The sequence below is a fragment of the Pelmatolapia mariae genome, linkage group LG5, assembly GCF_036321145.2.
Source record: "Pelmatolapia mariae isolate MD_Pm_ZW linkage group LG5, Pm_UMD_F_2, whole genome shotgun sequence".
In the NCBI taxonomy this organism is placed as follows: Eukaryota; Metazoa; Chordata; class Actinopteri; order Cichliformes; family Cichlidae; genus Pelmatolapia; species Pelmatolapia mariae.
In genome coordinates, this window is record NC_086231.1 from 3,984,063 (window position 1) to 4,002,479 (window position 18,417).

General features: G+C 41.2%; 1 long non-coding RNA gene across 1 annotated transcript; it reads right to left on the minus strand.

Moving 5' to 3' along the window:
* Positions 1-7,465: 7,465 nt before the first annotated feature.
* On the minus strand, positions 7,466-13,523 carry LOC134626894 (uncharacterized). Its single transcript, XR_010573679.1, has 7 exons — positions 13,162-13,523; positions 10,569-10,711; positions 10,083-10,293; positions 9,833-9,966; positions 9,561-9,726; positions 9,078-9,371; positions 7,466-8,781 (listed from the first exon to the last, which is right to left on the minus strand). It is a non-coding gene; the product is annotated as an uncharacterized LOC134626894 (long non-coding RNA).
* Between the last annotated feature and the right edge of the window lie 4,894 nt (positions 13,524-18,417).

Here is an 18,417-nt window from a genome sequence, read left to right on the forward strand (position 1 = left end):
TTTAGCCCATTTTTGGGGGTGCTTCAGCACCCCCAAAATGAATCAAAGCACCCCCAAAGATTTCTTACTTTTTTGACAACATTTGCTGTTTTTGTGACACACTACTAAAAAGATAAAAAGCATACAGTACTTGGTGGTAACCTTCAGTTACTCTTTATATAGTTCGGTAGGAGTCAGGCCATGTTTCTTTTTAGCTGAAAAACATTACACCAGGTAACCTGCAGTGTTGAAAACTTGTTTTCCGACGATGTTTGCTACCCTACAATCCGTCCTGCTCTGTAGTAAAATCAGCGACATTTGACCGTCCTGTTGCTCCCATTGAAATGTATACAGCCTATTTAAAATCTAAAACTTAAAATTGTCCGTAGCCTGCTGTTGTTACCACTGTCCTGTTTGAAATGGATACTAACTAGCTAACTGACTGGATGCGCATTAACCTTATAACTCCTGTTGTATGTGTGTGTGTGTGTGTGTGTGTGTTTGTGTATAGAGAGACAGCCAGGTTCATAATGGATATAAGTTGTTGTTTTTTTTTTCAAAAGAAGGAGCCACATTCAGGTAAAAGTGTAAGAACAAATGATCGATCAATAAATGATAATGTTGGATCAGTGTTTCAATATTTTATATCTTTTATTAGATGTTCATGTGGTTTGGTTATTTGCCTTTCGGTTGAAAGTAGACTGAGAGAGGAGTTTTTTATTAGTGATCTTAATAGTTTTTTTCTTTTTCATATTAATGCAATTTTTCATCTAATTGAATACAATCTATTTGTGTATGATTGTCAGTCCAAAGAGGGAGCGAGGAAAGAGGGGAACGTGAGGAGAAAGTACAAGGTCAGGAAGAACCAGGTAAGAAAACAGACAAGGAACAGTGACAGGCAGAACAGAAACTATTAAACTGACAAAGAGAAAAAACCTGATTTTACTCATACAGTCTGGAAGTTGTGTCCTCCCTATATTAAAGCTGCTTTACAGAATCTGCAAAACAAACTGGGTTGAAACATTTTTGACCCTCTTTAACAACAATCCAACATAACATTATCATTGATTGGGGAGATTAAAATTAATGATATATTTTTATGTGGTTCAGCCACAACTCTACTAAAACCTCAGCCAGTAATAGGTAGGCCAACTTTTGGACCGTCCAGTTGTCTGTATGTCTGCTGCAGTACGTGCACCACATTTGCACACTATCAGAAAGTGCCAAACAGCCCTGGTGGAGTGAGGAGCTGTAAAGAGAAGCAGAGTGCTCTGTTTATATTCTAAAACTGTTTTAAGGTAGCTTGTTTCAAAGATTCTGTACTGCAGCTTTATATGTTTTCCAAAAGCACACATACACTTACCTTATCAGTGTTTCTCAGACTTTTTACAGTGTGTACCACCTGAGAAAATGTCAAGCTCTCCCAAGTACCAAGCATGAAACTCATAAATCTTACAACACAAAATTAGTATTATTAAATTGGTCAAATTAGTATCTGCAGTAAAGATTTTTTCATACATTGTATACATTCTACCACAGGCAAAGTTGCCTCCATTTTTATATTTTTTATTTAATATTTTGTAATAATTTATTTGTAATAACCTATTCTGTTTTGGGAGTATTTTTTATGTATCTGTATTATATTATACATACTCATTAAAAGTGAATCTCTGTCCAAAAAATGCACTCAGATTACTTTTTACTCACTATGAGCATCATTCATTATTCTCCCCCAGTAATTAAGGTTAGGATATGTATTTTTTTTATTCCAATCCATTCTTCTTTAGCAGCATTTAAATAAACTTTATCAGATTTGATGGTTTTGTTACAGACTTTTCAAAATTTGAGGATTAAATTGTGTTAAAATGTACAGTGACAAAAACAGTGATGTCATGTTTTGTGACGAGGACCCAGGCACAGAGAGACTTGATGAATTTAAGAATCTTATGATTTAATAAAGAAATTTGCAGACTTGCACAGAGAGGGTACAATTATGATGACTGATAACGGAGATGAAGACAACAGACGATGAGGACAGGGAGGAACAGGGGTTTAAATGCACCAAGGAGACAGTCAGAGGGAACTCGGGACAACTGGAGACATTTAAGGATGCATGGACGCACAGAGACAGGGAAGAAGTCTCATTGTGACGTGTAAAGTTTGTCTTGCCTGGCTGGGCAGCTCTCTGGGTGCTCAGCACCCCCAAAGCTCTGATCCTAGAATCGCCCCTGAGCTCCACAATTCTTTTCCTGGTGTTTTGTTGACATCTCTTGATTTTCCCATTTCAAAGAAACAGGCTCTGTGTTTTGCCTTATATGCATCCACAGGTGTGCCACCAATTTACTCACATGGACTCTACTAACCTATCACAAGCTTTTTCAGCTCAGAATGGAATCGTCTGGAGTTTTCTTATTAATGCACAATAAACTTAGTGTATATGTATTCAATATTTATTTATCCAAAACAAAACAAGTTTACTCTAAATTGATGTTGTACAGTAAAAAAAATGTTCTTGTGTTTTCCATAAAGTGTATGTAAATATCTGGTTTCAACTGTGAATATACTGCTGTGTATCGAAATTCCTCTTGTTTTGCATAGGAATATACTGAACAACATACATCTACCAGAGTTTTTTCTTTGAAAGAAGCCCCTTATGTCCATGCTTGTATCAGTACATTACTGAAACCAATTTATTAGCTGTGGAGGGTAACAACTGAAAATATGAAATAAACACACATGTAAGCTAAGACTCTCTAAAGAAACAGCATTGTTGTTGTTCGGCTTTTCATTTCGCCGTTTGTTGATTCACTTGAAGAGCAAGTAATGTAATATGGGTCAAGTGATCAGTTTGACATCAATCTTTCGTGATACACCGTCATATTTACATAATTTGTACAGTATGAATGATTTGATTTGGTACCTGGTCGAACTTCAGTTCTCGTCTGTCTGCCTCGCTCCGTTTCCCCAACAGCGCACTGGCAGGCAGCAGCTGCCCCGCCCCGCTTAGTGCCTGAGCTCGGATCATACCAATATTAGGGGGGATTTACGCACAGTCGTAAAGTCCCACAGTGTGCACTATGTGCAAAAAATTACACTCCAAAAGACCCCGGGCTTCTGAAAAAACAACCCGGGCTTAAGCCCAGTAAGCCAGCCCCCCCGCTCCGTCACTGCCACCACCACACCTGCAGCGGCATCGCAGAACACGCCCCGCCACATACCCCCATCGCCCGCTTTAGGCCGGGAGTCATTCTATGGCAAGCCATTAGTGCCAAAAATCGCCACTTTTCTAACCCGTTTGGTTAAGAAATGGCGTAAAAAACGCCGTTTAATTTTTCAAAACGCCGAAAAAAACGGCGTTCTGTTTCGACAAACGCCGTTTTTTCCGACTCTCACATGGCACCCTGAACGCACCATCCGAGTGACGTAAAAAGCGGCGTTCAAAGACAGACGGAAACGCCGTTTTTTACGCTACTCGGCAGAAAACGCCGTTCAAAGATGCATAAAAACGGCGTTTTTTACTGCGTTCTGTGCCAGCTGTAATGGCGTTTAAAACGCCGTTTTATTGAAATTATGCAGGGCACTCCCCATGGTTCCCTCATCCAATTACTTTCAACTCATTTCACCCAATCAAAGAAGAGGAAGTGCAGACCACACTAATGCATCACCGATTCACCTTGCTGCTAAGTGATTGCTTATTCAGTACCAGTGCTTGTCACAGTATTGACTTGTATTATAATCCCACTATGCATTTTGATGTGTTTAAGGCATGATCAAGCAAACAAACGACAGAATGCTTTTTCTGAAACCATAACTTTGTTACCTGTTATGGCAGCTCTGCTCATTTCTGAGCTTCTTTCTTATTTTCCTCTTTACTTCTCTTAACCTTTAACTTATGTCTTAGCCATCCATTCTGCCATCATGCATTACCGCTTCGTGCTAGTTATGTTGACTTTTCTCTTCTTTTGTCTCCACTTTTTTCACCCGTATTTGGACACTCGCGCACAGCTACTTTGTTTACGTTAGGGATCAGCTGTTAGCGCTGCGCCCTGCAGCTGCCCGGTACTCCCTCTGTGAGTAGGCTGCTCGGCTTCCAGCTGCTGCGGCCGGACAAGACGAGACTCAGCGGTGAGAGGAAAGGGGGAGGGGGGGCTGGCTGGCAGTGTTTGTTAAAGACAGTTGTGGTATCCCTGGGCACATTGCTGTGAAAGAACAACTCTGCAACAGAGACATTGAGCTATTAGCCGTTAGCATCCATGGAGGCAGCCTGTGACTCTCTGTGGTCCGCAGACTGCAAACGCAATCTCCGAGAGCTCTTCTTCTAATATCAGGGGACTTTAATCGTGTCTTGCTGGACTCCACACTGCCCACCTTCACCCAGTATGTGACCTGCCCCACCGTAGGCAATAAAACATTGTACTTAATGTATGCCAATGAAAAAGTGGCATACAGTCAGTGGCGGTCCTAGCCTGTTTGGCGCCCTGGGCGAACACTCCCTCTGGCGCCCACACACACACACACACACACACACACACACACAAAACTTATTAAGGATTGTACATTAACATAAAACTGTTGTCGAAACCATACTGAATTTCACCAGAGAAACATACACACACACACACATATGAAGAGAGAGAGTATGCATAGTATGCCAACGGCTACCAAACACGTCATACAATGAGAACAGGACAAATCAACAATTGACAATGACTAATTAATATTAAAATCTGTAACATAATGTATTGTTTGGAGTTTAGTCTGTTACTGTTACTATTTTTACCATTTCTTCTTGGAGCAACTGTAACCCACATAATTTCCTTAGAGATTAATAAAGTATTCTGATTCTGATCGTTTCAGGATACATGACCTGCCATTATCCAATGACACATCTGCTTACCTGTATCTTTTGCTCGTTTCTCCTCCTCTTTTTTCTAAACTGAGCACCTGATGGCTTTGAACTTTTCTTGTCCATCTTCCATTGGTTTTAATTTTGCACTCCAGTATGAACACCCATCCCCCAACTCGAGGATCACAACAACATAACCTAATAGACCTACACCTTAGTTCACAGATTCACTTTGTCTAGGGTTTATTTCTGGGATTTCGCACAACCCAGGATTCAAATCATGAATACATAATGGGCTTGGATTTACAACATTATGAATGAAATGTGCTCTATTTGGAAGCAGCCGGCCCCCTTTCGACAGATTGTGTGTGACTTTAAATCATCAAACTGTAAATTATAAATTTTAAATTGTTATTGATCCCTTTACCCCTGGTCCTAAAGTGTATATTTATTTTCTTACTCTTCTTATATATATTGTTTGTTTACTTGCACTGCTGTAACTGGAGCCTCGTCGTCTGGTGTCTCTATATACTGGACTGTATAGCGGAGATGACAATAAAGTTTACTTTGACTTCAGCACAGCAGCAAGCAGGCGCACCGAGGGCTCTCGCGCTCACTTTTCGCTTACAGAATTTCGAAAAAACATCGGTGCAAATTATAAGTCTGTATCATGATGTCTGGTGTTTTCGTGTTTGTTGGTTTGTTTTTATTTTGTTTTATTTTGCGAGTTGGTTATTAGATGCTGCTCCAGCCAGTCAGAGAATCCCCCGCTGCCCCGCCCTCTCCTCCCTGTGCCGCAAGCAGCAGGCTCACCTAGCAAACGGAGGGCGCCCTTACTCCCAGCAAATGGGCGGTAGAAAACCGATCGGTGCCTATCCCATCTCCAGAATACGCTGGCTGATGTCGGGGCAGCATGAGTGCGAGCAACTTTTTTTTTTTGCCGATGCCTGTGATGCCGCCCCCCACCACAATGCCGCCCCGGGCAACCGCCCGTGTCGCCCGTATCAAAAACCGCTACTGCATACAGCTCATCACCTTCCTGCCCAGGGAAGATCTGATCGTAACCTAGTGCGCCTTGTCCCTGTGTGCAGCACTTGTGCATGGAGCCACTAATCACCCACGCAGTGCAGAGATGGTCCGCGGAGGGCATATAAATAAATAATAAAAGCAAATAAATGACAGAATGCTTTTTCTGAAACAAACGGAGACCTTAACTTTTATCAAAATAACGTTTTACTCAGTTTAAAGTAATACCACTGTATAATAGCCTTCAAATGTAATAATGTTAACAGTATCTCAGGAATATTTTTGCCCCATCAACATGCATTAAAAAATAGATATGCAGTTTTGAATCAGACCTGTATGTACGTTTTCTGAAAAGTGATGTAAATAAATAATCTGAAGAACATGAAATAATTGTTTCCCATGTAAACTGGAGATGTCCTTGTCAATGTCATCAGAGTACTCTGGATGTCTTACATAAATTTGAAACAGAGAGTGGCACATGACAGCGTTGCACATAACATAACTAGTTTACCTGTATGACATGAATTAAAAAAAAGAATCCATGTAACTTGGTTATGGCTTCTTTCTAATAACTGTAGATACAAATCGGCTGCAGTGTGCATTATCTTGACAAAAGTATAAGATACCGAACCCGCTGATATGATGTGGTGGAGGAATACAAATACCTGGACACACACATATATACATTTTCTGAACTGGAAGATCAAAACAGAGGCTGTACACAAGCAGTGGATGGGCAGGCTGTTTTTTTGTGAGCAAGCTTGTGTGTGCACCAAAATGTTAATGACAGGTGTTCTGTCAGTTCAGGTGAGTGCAGTGCACTTTGATGTGTTCTTCTTGGAGGAAAGCAAGCTCTGTGATTGGCCGCGCTCCGGAAGCTGTGGTGGAGAGGAAGTGAGTGAACAAACTGCCATGAATCATGGATATTCCTCTCAATCCACCTCACCAGGTACCCCTCTGAAAGTGTGACTCAGGTCTGTTGCCCCAAAGGATACAGGAAATGCACTGATTTCCATGACAGAATCGTGTCTGTTTAATGCTCCATGATGATAACTTTCCTGTGAGCGTTTGAAGATCACTGACATCATGGCTTTTAGCCTCATTGTTTCTGCAAAGAGATTTCTCCAGTCACTGAATCTTTTGATAAAATATATTTTTATGCCTCTAAAGGATGGAATATTTTAAGTCTTTACAACTTTACACTTGGGAACATTATTCTGAAATTGCACAATTTGTTAATGGAGTTTTTTTGCAGATTGATCAACCTCTGCCCATATTTCCTCCAGAGCAACTCTGCTTCTCTAAGATGATCTTTTAATAGCTAATCATGTAACTGACCTGTTACTTTTAAAAAGTATCCCTGCAGCTGTTTCTTTTTAGTACCACTTTTTCCAGCCTTCTCTTGCCCCATCCCAACTGTTTTGAAACATATTGCTGTCATCAAATTAAAATGGACTTATTTTTAACGACATAGTCTCGGTGTAAACATTTGACATGTTTTCTATGTTCTACTGTGAACAAACTTTGCCTTTGACATTTGCAAATCACTGCTTGCTCTTTTTTATTCACATTTTACACTGGAGTCCAGTATTTTCAGAACTATGTTTGTACAAAGCATAATCTGTACAAAGCAAAACATAATCTGCTCGCTGTGAACTGTCACAACATCAAACACACGCTAAACCACTTTATATCTACTACACTATACTGAGCCACTTCAAGACCTACTATACAGTTTTTTATTTTTTAATTATTTACTGTCACTGCTTTATAGTTGTATTTATCAATATCAACAGCTGTAACTTTTAGATTAATCAAGTTGACTTTATCGAGATTCAGCTTCAGTTGTATACTTTCCATTTCACAACTTCCATCTTATACACTTTAAAAATCACTCAACATTTTTTATTTTCAGTGTCACACAGCTCGTTCTTGTATCTCCACTACTCAATGGTACATAGTAAACACGTATTATAACTTTTCACATTATATGTATCCAGTCACCTAGATATTTTGAAGTCTTTCCACTTGCTGCTATTATGTTTCAGTCATTAATTGAACTGTCTCAGTGATATGTGGAGTCCAGAAAGTATATTAAGCCAGAGATGAGTTCAATACCATGACTCCCTCTGGTGCCAGTTAGTGGATTAAATAGTTCTACCACTTGCTCCATCATCGGTCCGTCCAGAGTAAATTCAATGTCTGGCACAGTAATCCTCTCAGGCCAGTCGACCAGCAGTCCCAGCTCATCTGTACCATGAGCACCACCACCACCACCAGAATCAGTACCTAAGCCCTGAGCAGCAGTGATCTCACTCTCAGTGGCTGTCACACTACCATCAGCTGTCCCACCAATAGTCCCATCAGCAGCAGCTGCTCTAGTCTGAAAGATGTCCTGCATGGCAGTTGAGGCTCAGCCCTGTTGCTGGAGGCTGCCTTGGACAAAAATCTGTAATGGGCTCAAGTGTCTCTCTGTCCGCAAGCCATGATTGTTCCACTGTTGAGTGAAGTCTTTCAAATCTCTGTTGATCCTTGGGAGATAGATGTAATGGAGAGCCCAAAGGTGCATTTCATTGTCATTGTCAATGATGCCTTCCTCCTCCAGGTGGTGAAATAAATCACAGTAGACATTGGTCATTCCTCGCCACAGATCACCTCAGAGCCTCTCAATTCTCTGATTATGGGTACTCCTTCCTCGTAGGGCACTTCCACGATCAAAGCCTCTGAAAATGTTCATCATCAGGCAGACAGCATTGTTTTCCCCACCTCTGTCTGTCCGGACCCTCGAGGGTACACCTTAGGATACCACGGCTCTGATGAAACTTGATAAAATGGTACTGCTACGGTTGTTGTTTGAGGCATGAAGGAAGACCACAAGACGACTGTATCCATCAATAGCACCATGAATGACTATCCTCCACCTAAAACCGCTGTCCAAATGAAGAAAAATATTATTTATGCTTTGTTATTGAAACAATGGAAAACACACTCTTAATTGATTTACATGGCACTATTACATGTCAAGTTTGAATTTTTCTCTGTATGTTGCTTGCGCTGTCTGTGTTCTCTCATCTTCCCCTTTAAACATAACCAGTTGTGTTAGAGGACTGCCCATCCCAGGGCCTGGCTCTACTGGACGTCTTACTGTTCAACAATTATATTTGATGTAATGCTGAATTTCACTTTGGTCAAAATAGGTGTTCAACAAATCAGTGTGGTTGGTTACCGTATCAGCTTGTGATTTCCATCAATGTGCCACAATGAGTTTGGACCTGCAACCTGATATGTTCTTCGTTCTGGTCTCCGCAAAACTGCTCTTAGGGCAGCTGCTCCAGGATTCATCCGTAACATGCTTGCTCGAACCCTCCTTCGCTGTACACGTAGTCCACGTACTCGCAGGGAGGCTCTGACAGCCTCAGGACCAATTTGTTCATTGCCAGCAACAATGTCCTGCACATGTTCATCCAAGGCACTGTCAGTCTGTTCCGCATACATTGATGCACGGGTGAAATGATACTGTCTGAAATCAGACAAAAAAAAAACCATGATTATTTTAATCACTACCATAACAACACACTTCATTACTTGACTAGTGGTGCACATTCAAATAAACTTATTTTTACAAATTCACAATACCATTTAATTTGAATAAACAGTGAGTGTGTGTCACAAAGAACTGAAAGTCACAATGGTTTCAAAAGTCAATGACCGCAGACGTCTTCGAATTGTACGAAGTGAAACATTCAAAATATCAGCCATCTGAGGTGCAGTGAATCCACATGACTTCAGGAATGAAAGCTGTTCCCGAGTGATACGGTAAAGGGATCTTCCTCTACCTCTGTTGAAAACCACTGGTGCCTGGTATCCAAAACAGCCTGAAAATATATAAGCGTTTGGTGTATTTGGAAAATAGGTTAAGACAGAGTCATAATTTATTTCACACTTTTGATGAGTCAAGGAATCAACACAATATGTGCTTACCTTGTTGGCCATGCTGAGTAGACAGTTCGACCTCCTGAATCAATTCAGCCAAGTCACGCAGAAGTTGATCTGCCGCAGTTACATTGATCAGTCTTCCTCTTGCCCACCGAAGGCTTCTCTGCATTGTCTCCAACCTCAAAGATATCAAAATATGACTTCTTAATTCATGTTATATTCTCAGGCCATATTCCCCTACAACATTTTATGCAAGTTTAAATGTTAAATGTTTTCGATCTTGTTTTGATCATACCTCCTTAACGCTAACTGTAGCACATCTGGCCCAACATCGTCCATCAGCAGCCGCCGTGTTCAGTCATTAAGAATGTTCTTGCACCTTGAGATGAAAATCCTCCAGGCCATACTTTGTAATGGACTGGTTGAGTCACAACTATTTTTCCACAGTGCCTGCTCTACTTGGGGTGCTGGCTGCTCTACTTCATCGCTCCTCTGAGGATCACCACCTGAGACAAATCAAGCCAGCTGTATTTAAGACCACCGTTCACAACCAGTCTTTGCCATATTACCTGTTAACCTATGTTAGTTATTGGCCTCACGTTGCTCAAAGCTCTATCAATCAATCTTTATTTATAAAGCACTTTTCATACAAAAAAATGTAGCACAAAGTGCTTTACATGGTTAAAAGCAGCCCACCCCACCCACCCACCCTCCCACACACACACACACACGCACACACGCACGCACACTTAAAGAGTAAGTTTAGTACTCTAGTACTTACCTCTCTGTTCATGTCGTCTTAGTTACTTCCTGGACAACCTTTCACACTCGCAATAGCCTCACTCCCCTGGACACGGATCTCCATTTGCTCCTCAACAGCTGATAACCTCTCACTCTTTTTTATCCATTCGTGCATTACTCCACCTGCAAACAAGTAAGACTGTTCAGACTGCCTATTTGGATCTTTTCTGAACTTCTTCCAAGACCCTCCTGACTCTGCTCTCCCTCTCTTGCAGTACCTGTAGAGGCTATGCCTACACTTGAAGCCACTGAAGTGTTTGATGGCAGGGGTGAGGCAATGTAACTGTTATGAATTAAACTTGTGACAGCCCAACTCAAGCTATACTTGTCTTGTACGGTTAAGATTGGTTTTGTATTCATCATTTTTATTTGCTTCTCTTTATCCAATGTCATTTATCATAACAGCGCAGAGTTTACAAACTGCTTGTTCTGACCAAAAACACCTGGCTTGAGTTACGTTTATCTTAAATACATTTCCATAAATACACCATACGTAAAAACGCAAAAGGTGACCCGTAGCGGCACACATAAGGTAACAACACAAAAATGGGCCCCACAGTGCCGCTCCACCATCAACTCTCACACCACTGTTTCACTTGCCAAGCTCCGGCAGCCACAGATCATGTTACTGTTCCCTCGAGTATGAACTACCATAGTCCATGTTCATAGCATTTTGCTCCTAGTTGTAGAACTCAAAGTTAACATTCATGCATTCTAGCCTTGTTTTTAATTTTACCTTTTGCATCACATACACGTACTTGTCTGGTTTTTTATATTTTATTACTATATTTATATTTCTATTGTACAGCACTTTGGTCTAACAGGTGTGTTTGTAAAGTGATATATAAATAAATGATGATGATGATGATGATGATGTAAAGAAAGTTTTCTGTTAACTTCACTCTGAGCCTGTGCTCGAATCTGCTCCTGAGTACACTTCATGTTTTTGTTGTTTAAGGGAGAGAGTTCGATTATAGTCTTAGTCATTGACAGTGATACGATAGTTGTAGGACATACCCTGCTTGCTGGTGTTTTTTCATAGACAAACTTGGACTATATTAGAAATCTATACATTACTGTGATCCTACAAAGACAAAAATTTAAATTATTACTTTCAACAGGTTTATATATTTAAATAAATCAAAAATTCCATGTTAGTCTTATGAAAATTGTGACTGAGCACTTTTGGAAACAATCTGTCATCACTGTAAGTATTGAGACTGTGAACAGTTACAGAATACATCTGAAATAAATGTCAGATTCTAACAGGTTATAGTTCTGTTAATAGAGCTTTTGAATCTACTCTTCATACATATTCCTATCTTTAATAACAGTATGTCAACGATGTCAACCAATATTTTCATATTTCAAACACACACCCAAGTTAAAAATTTGAATCTCCACATCTTCTACTCTGCATATCTGAAAAATCAGTTTTGATAATGTTACAATTCCATTGTTAAATGTTCCCATCTATGTTATTCATCTTTGTTTATTTTAAATGCTGTCATTAGTTTTTATTTTTTTCCAACTTATTAAAAAAATGATCATGGTCTACATTGTTTTGTTCACTTGAATAAAACGACATTTTTGTATCGTACTCTGGGTTCTTGAAGACCACGCTGTCTTTTAACTTTATTCTTTATTTTCTGCATATACTGTTGTTTATTCATTTCTTTACTCTTTGAGGCTGTTCTCCTGCCATTCTGTGTTCCTAGTGCAAAGTCTGCATTTCTGTGTCCTATCTTTAGTTGGTTACTGCTTTATATTGTTGACCTCTAGTCTTTTGTGCACTTGCTTTTGCTTCCACTGGTCATACTTGTTTGATTCAATTCACCTGTGTCTTGTTTCTCCCAGCTGTGTCCTCTCTCCCTAATCAATATTATTATCTGTCTTCACTGCGGATTTCTCGCACTCATATTTAAGGTCAGTTTTCAGTTCATGGATTTTGTCTTTCAGTCTACAGTGTCGGGTTTACTGACTGCTTAACAGTCTCATGTGGCTCTTTGTATACCCCACTGTATTACTAAATCCTGGTATTGTAGATACAACTATACATGCGTTTAAAAAGGCACATGCGTGCTTATAAGGATGAACATCAAAAGCTGAAAATTCGGAACATCTGTCACGATCTAATTCAGATGAGTTTACTGAAATTGCAACTTGGTGTTGCACTATGACTTCATGGTTTGACAGTCTGTTAATCCTGCTTACTGGAAAAAGGCTATTGGGATAATTACTCGGCTGTCGAGTTAAATGACTAAGTTTCTCCCATTGAACATATTGTATTATATGCAGCACTTACACACAACCATACCGCAAAATCAATGCGCAATTACGTGGCTCTAATATTAGAGCCACGTAATCAATGGTGGCCGAGGCGACGGCAAGGCTAAGGCTAGCTTTGTAACGGAATATAACAAAAGTATGAAACGAAAATGTGTTCTTTGTTGCTGGACTGTAAGATGAAAGTAGACACAATTTCAGGCTCCTACATTTTGTCAGAAACTGTAAATTAATGAGTTTTTTACTGTACTGGAAATAAGAATAGAATAAAATTGATTCATTCTTACCTTATACTAATCGTGGTGGAGGCCAGTGCAGTGCAGGAACTTATATGCCTTCTCGGGTGAATTCCGCTGAGAGTAAACGTAATGTCCCGCTCTACTGTACAAGACTTGTGAATGGTTACCTGGAGGGATGTACCACTGTGAGAGGGGTGCTACGGAATAGTCCAAGTGATCACTGCTTTAATTTCCCGGTCAACTATACATAAATTGCACGTCAACATGAAATAAAAAGCATTCTGTCATTTATTTGCTTGATTATGCCCTCCGCGAACCATCTCTGCACTGCGTGGGTGATTAGGGGCTCCGTGCACACTAAGTGCTGCACACAGAGACAAGGCGCACTAGGTTACGATCAGATCTTCCCTGTGCAGGGGGAGGTGATGAACTGTATGCCACTTTTTCATTGGCATACATTAAGTACAATGTTTTATTGCCTACGGTGGGACAGGTCACATACTGGGTGAAGGTGGGCAGTGTGGAGTCCAGCGAGACATGATTAAAGTCCCCTGATATTAGAGGTCCCTCCACGGATGCTAACGGCTAATAGCTCAATGTCTCTGTTGCAGAGTTGTTCTTTCACAGCAATGTGCCCAGGGGTCCCACAACTGTCTTTAACAAACACTGCCCAGTCCCCCTCCTTTCCTCTCACCGCTGTCTCTCGTCCTGTCCGCCCGCAGCATCTGGAAACCGGGCAGCTCCACACTCATGTCCGGAGTTTGCGGTGTTAGCCAGGACTCCGTTAGCATCATAATGCTACACTGCGGTAGCGCAGCACTAATAGTTGATCCCTCAAGTAAACAAGCGACCCATGCGCCACAAAGTTAAGGTCTTGTTTCAGAAAAAGCATTCCGTCGTTTGCTTGTTTGATTATGCTTTAAACATATCAAAATGCATAGTGGGTAACAAGCACTGGTACCGAATAGGCAATCACTTAGCAGCAAGGTGAATCGGTGATACATTAGTGTGGTCTGCACTTCCTCTTCTTTGATTGGGTGAAATAAGTTGAAAGTAATTGGATGAGGGAACCATGGGGAGTGCCCTGCATAATTTCAATAAAACGGCGTTTTAAACGCTGTTACAGCTGGCACAGAACGCCGTAAAAAACGCCGTTTTTATGCATCTTTGAACGGCGTTTTCTGCCGAGTAGCGTAAAAAACGGCGTTTCCGTCTGTCTTTGAACGCCGCTTTTTACGTCACTCGGATGGTGCGTTCAGGGTGCCATGTGAGAGTCGGAAAAAACGGCGTTTGTCGAAACAGAACGCCGTTTTTTTCGGCGTTTTGAAAAATTAAACGGCGTTTTTTACGCCATTTCTTAACCAAACGGGTTAGAAAAGTGGCGATTTTTGGCACTAATGGCTTGCCATTTTGGCAGGTCCCGCTGGCGCGCTAGCCTCCGGCTCACCCCGAGCCGCGCGCTGTCCACCCTTACAGTAATCACACGGGTGCTGTGACAGTACATTCAACGGCTGCAGCTCTCCCGCTGCGTTTTTGTTACTATTGATGCTGCTGAGAAATAAAAATGGTTCTAAGTGGGTTTTTTAACACTCTGGGTTTGTTCAAAAAAAATTCACCATCCCCTAAATTGTTCGTGGCCAAAAGTGTACAGTGGTCTCTCGCTATAACGCGGCGCACCTTCCGCGACACTCGCTGTTTCGCTGATTTTTATTTTATTTTTTACAGCACATCGTGTTGTGCGTTCTGATTGCTGTAGACCATTGTCAATCAATCTAGTCCAGTGTCTCCTGTACAGGAGCGGTCCCTAATAGGCCCACGGACCGGTACCGGTCCGTGAGTCCTTTGGTACCGTTCCGTGAGAGTTGAGGCTCCGGTGTGAAATGTATGGTTGTAGTTGTGTGTCTTATTTTGAAAGAACTATTTATGCGTTACCATAGCGACCAGAGTGCATTAAGAAGCAGAGAGGAGGATGTCACTGTCATTGTTGTTGGCGCACAGCTCAATTCACGTTTATTATTATATTTACAAAATACCACAGTTTCTTTTTTAGTCTTTCGTTGTATTTATCTGCGACACCTTAAAGGTTGTTCCCTGAAAATATTGTCTGACATTAAAGTGGTCCGTGGTGCAAAAAAGGTTGGGGACCGCTGCTGTACAGTACAGAATGTGTTTAGCTTGTCAAATTTACATAAATATAATCTATAAAATGTATGAAAATATTATTGATTACAGGGTAATACATTAATGTTAATAGCAACTGTAAGCTTTTTATTTTGAAGTTACAAGTATAAACAATGCGGTTACATTTAGACTTAATTTTTTTACTATAAGTATGGACATGGAAACAAGTGAACAACATTTTGAAATAAGTTTAATTGGAATTCTGTACACTGGAAAAAAAAAACCCAACAACACATAAAAAACACAAACAAACAGCCAGTGCCTTCATCTGTCCATTAAATGTCAAACTTCACATCGACCCGTAGTCCCTGCTCATCACCACATGCTTTTAAAAAGAACTCCATGTCCTCTGCAAACTGAAAAACAAAGAGGAAGAAGTCCCTCTACACAAACACACTGCAGATGACAGGCCAGGCAAACATCTATTGATCTGTTTGAATGCCTCCTCATCATGTGAGCCTTGAAGTTGTTTTTTTTAAAGAAGAAGACCACAGTGAGGGCGTTTCATTTTCATGGGCTTTCCAACAGCCACAGTTTCATTTAGCACAGAGTGTAGAGCATATGAATATTCTACTGAAGATTCAGAAATTGGTTTAGATGCTGAAGACAAGACATCGAAAGGGAGATGGGGCTCCACGGAGAGTGCAGCGGGAGGATGACGAGGCTCCTTGGAGAGTTCAGTGGGGAGCAGTCCTGATAGTGGTGACATGACAGTAAATGCCTTGCCATATCCCCACGCTGTATGATTGTCATGCTACAGACAGGGCAGGGAAAGTGTCCTGTCGTCCTACATGGCAGCCTGCACCAGCATATCATTTTGTCTGTAGGAGAGAAACCCCCCCCCCCACATGTAATTTAAATGTAGTTGTATTGAATGCAATCAGTTTATCTAACAATCAGATTGTACATATTAACAAAAACATCCAAGCCATCCTCAATAATGAAAGCAAAATGGTATGGATCACAAGAGCTGTCAAGAAATGTGGTGAACAGGAAATTTCTTTTAATGAAAACACACTTTTTTCTCTTGCTGATGAATGCACTGAACTGTACAATGTGAATAGCAACTTTTAAGTCAACAAAGAGACTGCAGAGGTGCTGAAAAGAAGTCCATATTTATAACTTTAACTATGAGGTATATTTAATACCAACATACCTTTGAAAGGCAAAGCATTTTTAATGTGTCCATTTATATGCTCCTCAATCTTTGCCCTGACAGCAGGGCTGAAAGTGGGGCACAGAGGACAGTGAAAGAGTCTTCTGCAACATGTTGTGCATTCCTGCAATTCTGGCTTGGAGGCAGAATTCAAATTTGATATGTGCATCTAAAACAGAGAGAAAAACAGATAAACACCATATACACATTTAAGTTCAGCAGAAATAACATGTTACAGTTAGCATGTAAGAGATTTGGGGGGAATATTCTTTACAAAAACACAATTTACAAGACACTTTTATTTGTGACCTACGTATTTATTGACATATAACAGACAAATTAACAAAGGCTAACTAAAATCTGGGCAATAACAAAGCAGAACAGAATGGAATAGAGAATATTAGTATTTATAAATATATAAATCTCTTTGTGACGAACTTTACAACGTTGATGCAGGTGGAATGAAAGACATGAAGTGCAATATGCAGTAAATGGAACAATGTGCATTGATCTCCAAAAGTTGAATCTGTTCATCTGGACGTAGCGTTTTGTGGGAGAAACGTTTCGTCACTCATCCAAGTGACTTCTTCAGTCTCAGCTGACTGCAGGTTTCCCCAATCTTATAAACAGTACATTTGTATAATGACTGAAACCAGCCCACTGAAGGAACAATGGACCTCATACCACAGGCTATACCCAGGGGAGTCTACACCAAGTGTGTATGGTTTACCGAAAATACATAAGCAGGGTGCACCTTTGAGACCTATTGTCTGCATTATCAACTCGGTCACCTATAACATCTCCAAGTTTCTGGCTTCGATCCTCAACCCGCTGGTGGGCAGCTCTGAACACCACATCCAGAACACCCTGGATTTTGTTGAGAAGGTGAGAGATGTCATTATGGAGGCAGATGAAACCATGGTCTCGTACGACGTTACATCTCTCTTCACTTGCATCCCAGTCAAGGAAGCATTGGAGGTAGTCCGTAAGAGATTACAGGATGACACCAACCTCAGCAACAGGACCACTCTCAGCATCGACCAAGTGTGTTTGCTTTTGGAACTGTGTCTTCATTCCACCTACTTCACATACAAGGGTCAGTTCTACAGGCAGAAACATGGGTGTGCCATGGGCTCCCCAGTTTCACCCATCGTGGCCAATTTGTACATGGAAGAAGTGGAAAAGAGGGCTTTGCTATCCTACCCTGGAACACCACCAAGCCATTGGTTCAGATATGTGGATGACACCTGGGTGAAAATCAAATCTCAGGACGTACTACATTTCACGGATCACATTAACTCGGTGGACCGACACATCAAATTCACCAGGGAGGATATGAAAAGTGGCAGGTTAGCCTTCTTAGACTGTGAGATTTCCATCAGTAATGGGGGACATCTAAAGGCTGACGTGTACCGTAAACCTACACATACGGATCAGTATCTAAGGTTTGACTCTCATCATCCACTGGAGCACAAACTGGGTGTCATCAGGACGCTACAACACAGAGCGAACACCATCCCCACTGACACAGCGGCCAGGCAAGCAGAAGAACATCACATCAAGAAGGCCCTGAGTAAATGTGGTTATCCCAGCTGGACTTTTGTCAAAGCGGGAAAGGCACCTAAAGAAAGCTCCAGTCGATCCAGGAGAGAAGGACAACCGCTGCCCAGGCGAAAACCTGTAGTGATCCCATATGTGTCAGGAGTATCGGAACAGTTGAGACGCATTTTTTCTAAACACCGTGTCTCTGTGGCTTTTAAACCCCAAAACACGCTGCGCCAAAAACTGGTCCACCCCAAGGATCGGGTCCCCCGACACAAACAGAGTAACATAGTGTACGCTGTTAAGTGCCAGGAGGATTGCCAGGATTTATACATCGGGGAAACCAAACAACCTCTAGCGAAGCGGATGGCACAACACAGAAGAGCTACCTCATCAGGCCAGGACTCTGCAGTTTATTTACACCT